The sequence below is a fragment of the Amblyomma americanum genome, chromosome 4 (genome assembly GCF_052857255.1).
Source record: "Amblyomma americanum isolate KBUSLIRL-KWMA chromosome 4, ASM5285725v1, whole genome shotgun sequence".
NCBI lineage: Eukaryota > Metazoa > Arthropoda > Arachnida > Ixodida > Ixodidae > Amblyomma > Amblyomma americanum.
Genome location: NC_135500.1, coordinates 179,769,171 through 179,773,736, shown reverse-complemented (window position 1 = coordinate 179,773,736; position 4,566 = coordinate 179,769,171).

Sequence of the window (4,566 nt, the reverse complement as noted above, 5' to 3'; positions counted from 1 at the left end):
GATATTTCCTACAGCCATACACGTGGCGAAAGAAGAGGACAATATCAATGTGTGCACGCATACTGTATATTTTCATAAATGCATCGGTGTTTTATAAAAGCAGTTTTATAATAGCGGGCCTAAACTTGGGCGCCACATATTAAAACGGCCTACTGTGCCTTATGGCTTATACTCGTTAGAGTTATAGAACAGGAGGACCATCTGCATTGGTTTAGTTTTCCCTGCGCAATTTTCGGCGAAAATATAAGTTGCACAGATCTCATCACAATTTCAAAAATATTTGCGCCAGGAGAGAGAAAAAGCGGGTATAAATATTAAAAAAGACGCTTTTACTGGAAAGTCAGTTATCTCGGAAACTTTGTTTTGCCCTGGAAATATCAACATGCTTCAACATTAAGCGCTCACTGGCGTTGTATCTCTATGATGGCCTAATGACATGTTTTCACGGAGAGGGAAGAGAAAAAAATGCGCACGCGCGTGTGTGTGTGTCTCTTCCCCTATTGGGTTTTTGACGCGCTACTATTTCGTGAAATTATTTACTAGCCAGCCCAAACACATTAACTTCTCAAAGAACACGATCGTTTAACCCTATAGCTGTCCAACTCTGGAAAGAAGCTTAAAATGGGCACCATTTCATCGTAAGACTATGCCGGCATCCGCACACAAAGAAGAAAGCTTCGTGCTTTCTTATTTGCTACGGAGGTGCGACACCGGGAAGCGGCAATGACGAATCGGCTCTGAAGTGAGAGGCTTCGACGGACGCCGCCAAGTTTGCCGACCGTACCCGGCGTTATGGGGCTTTTCGATTAGTGTCGCCCGCTAACCTAAATATGGGAGCTGTGTTAGTGCTGAGCATGCGCACTGGCGACAGGCTATTCCTCTATCCAACTTAGCGTTAGGCTCACCCATACCTACATGCCTGAACATAGCCGACAAACCTCCCTTCAGGTAGTCGCGAACGGTCGTTCCCTACTGTTTACCTGATGACAAAAACCTACCATTAAGAATACCAAGTCCTTTTCCGGCCGACTTCTAATCGTGCGGCCTGTGCTATGTGAAGACAGACATCTATATGAAGCATTTCCGTATGGGGATCAGGGCAGTCAAGTATATTTGGCGCCCTTCGTTAATTTTTTTTTCGCTGAACAACCAGAGAGGAAGAGAGCCACAGAGAAACGAAGAGCAGCCTCTGCCTAATTGGCATCGGTAGCAGCTGGACCATACAAGGAATTCCGCTTGCTTCTACTCCTGTCTATTTGTGGGCCAAAGACATAAAATATAGCACTCGCGATAGAATGCGCGCATAGAATGGGAAAAAAATATGTACGGAACAAATCGCAAAACAAATAGGACTTTAAATGACAACCGTACACTCATATATAACATCAACAGCACCGTAAAAAAATTATTAAACGATGTCAGGAAAATCCCAACTTAAGCACTTTTACCACTGGACGATGTTTGCAGCTACCCTCTACATATCAGGAGGAGGGTGGGGTGGGGCAATTGTGCTCAAAACTTTATTTGGCTAGGCCAGTGCAGCGGCTCGCCTTGTGTACGTGTCAGCCTGCTCTGCCTTGTTACGCGGAGGACCTACAGCAGTGACAGTTATCATGCGTTCAAGGGCACAGGCATGGTGCTCCACTTAGCGATCTGAGGACTAGAACTTATTGCTTGCAGTAACCATTGTTTTTCTGTGTACATATGGTGGTGGTGCTGGATTTTTTTGACGCAAGGGCATCTAAGGCCAAAGAGCGCCTAACACAAGGTTTTTGTTCGACTAAAGAAAAAATATGTACACATGTATTTTATAAATTGAGCAGCAGGTGTATGGGGCCTTAGAGTGCGAGATTATAGTAATGCTTCCAGTGTGTCAAGAAGGTGCACAGAATGGTATAAAGATGTGCATGGCACCTAAAAACTGTGGTAAGAACTGTTAATTGTAAAAGACGAGGCCAGGCAGCCTCAACTACGGCCCTTGATTGAGCAAAAGGGACGAGGCATCTGGCAGCTGTGGCTAAGCTCAGCCTTCTCCTCAGCAATGAGGAAAGGCTGGGGTTACTTGGAATAAGAGATCGCTTGTAAAAGGCCAACATGGGTTAAAAATTTAAAAACCTTGTTCGATGAAAACATGCGGCCATCACCTAAAAATAACGAAGGGTGCATCGGTAATTTAAATGTGTACAACTGAGAGGGGTGCTCCCGCTTTTCTGTTTCCAATCTCGGGCACATGATTAATGTGTGGAAACTGAGGTGTGGGCGCCACATGTCGCGCATTGTGGTGCCGGAGTATCCTTTAAAAGATGCGAGTTTGTAATGTATGTATGTCCTATCTTCAGTCTACAGAGTGCAACTTCTTTGAATCTTTTGTTTTTCTGTGGCATGCCTCCCAATCCTTGGTTTTATTGCATGCAGTTTGTTGTCTGTCTGTTCATCCCAATCCTACTGCCACTCTTTGCGAAGTGCACTCCTGATATGTGGCCTGAAGTCCTGGTATGTTAACTGGTTTATATCCATCCTACTCAGTTGCTGTTGTTGCTTCAGTTCGGCACCTGATGCTGCAACCCTATCAGTTTCGTCCTTTCCATCTATTCCACAGTGACCGGGTACCCAGCATACTGTAACGTTAAGGTTCAATATGCGTGCAGACATAAGGCATTTCAAGAGGGAATTCATTACAGGGTTTTTATAGGGCGTTCTGTATATATGGTATGATTGTTCGAGCGCAGATTTATATCGATATTCCCACTAATCTTTGAAGAGAGTTTTGCGCTCAAATGGTAATTAAGTCTTGTACATTGAGGAGGTTTCCAACGTGCATCTCTTTTTGTAGTTTCATGACCTTAGCAGCCCGCTTTCTCAGAACAGTAGTTTACGCGATTTTTGTTTTCGGGAAACTTGGTACCAGTTCCTGGCAGCTTCTGTATGCGTAAGCCGTCAACTGGAGTGATGCCTACCAGATTTGGGGAGTTTCAGTGAAGCGTATTTGCGCTTCCGCTCTACTCAGGCGGCTAGGGGATGACTGCTTCGCATGCACGCAAGAGTCAGACGTGAGCCCCTGAGCAGAGCGGCTCTTCCGTTCTGCTCGCGTTCTGCCCAAGCGGAGCGCGGAAAGTGCGGATCTACACGGAGCTGTGCTTCCGTTTTAGCCGGTCCAACGTGGCAGCCTCCAATTCGCACTTTCTCCTATTATAAATTTGAGCTCAAGACCAAACAAGATCTCAAGCCCTTTGTCCTCCATATTATGAAGCGTTTAAAAGAAAACAATGTATTTTGCTCTACAACAGGCAGTAAGTAGGTTATTCCTTTTTTAATTGCTGTAGTTGCATCTTTTTTAACCGGGGTATGCTCCTAGTGGCTTATGAATTGCTCTCTGTTTCTTCGGTCAGCTAAAATATTATTTCATAAGCTCTGCTTCGCAATGGTTAAGCATTTAGCATTAGCAGAGCGGGTGCACTAAAAAAAAAAAACTCTCCTAAATCCCTCTATTTGTCGCTGTGTCCCAAACCAAGTTCAAATGAGGGTTGTCCCGAGAAACATTTCAGGCTTTTTTTTTGTTGCTAGGTATATTTCCTCAGTGTACTGAAGCAGCCAGCAATAACTCAACTGAAAATAGCAGCTGCAGCGACATAAAAAAAAGAAATAGCAAAACGGTGTCCTGGCATCCAAGCTTCCCACGTGCTTAGAGAAGCAACGTGTAGAGCCACATTTATTTATGTATTTAAGGCCAGATAAAAGCATTGAAGACAGGGGTTGGATCAAGATATAGGTACCAGAATGAAACTGAAGTTTTCACAGTTACCTTAGTCCTGCCAAGAGAAATTGACGAAAACAAAATCAGCACAAGGTGTTATGTAGGGGCACAACCTCTCCAGTATTATTTCTTCTATGTGTAGAGGACATAAAAAGAAAACTGGACTGGGAAAAGTTGGGGATAAAAGTTAACGGAGGACATCAAAGTAATGTCTGATTTTCTTGAGACATTGCCTTCTTAAAACAAAGCGGACAAGGGAGGGGAATCCTCAGGGAGATTGTCAACGTTTTCATAAGAGTGCTTGTCTTCTCTCAGACTAAGACAAGTCGTCTTGTCGAAACGTTGTCAAGCTCCCTGAGGTTTCCCCTCCCTTGTCCGCTTTGTGTTCGCATGAAACTCATCTATCTTCTCATCTGCTCATCTACCTGCGCTTCTCGTGGACGGTCGGTCGACGCCGGATTTTCGGAGTGATGAGCCATAAAGTGCTTTCGCATTAATAACACTCTAAACCGGATGCAATGCCGTATAATTTTCTCATATATCTCCACAGAAAGGAACGGCTGGACGTAATGATTCCCTCAGATCGAATAAGGCTGGAAAAGAATGATTAGTCTTTTCAATTAATAATTGGCTCAAGGATTAGCATATACGAGTGTTTGTGAAGCGTATGACAATGTACGTGACCCTAACATGAACATAACTGCATACTGTAATATGTAGGAACATACTAATGGGAACGAACAAATTGTGTTCCATGGTTCGTGATATTTGCGCAGCCTTTGCTGGGAACAGAAACGGCACCCGTATATCTG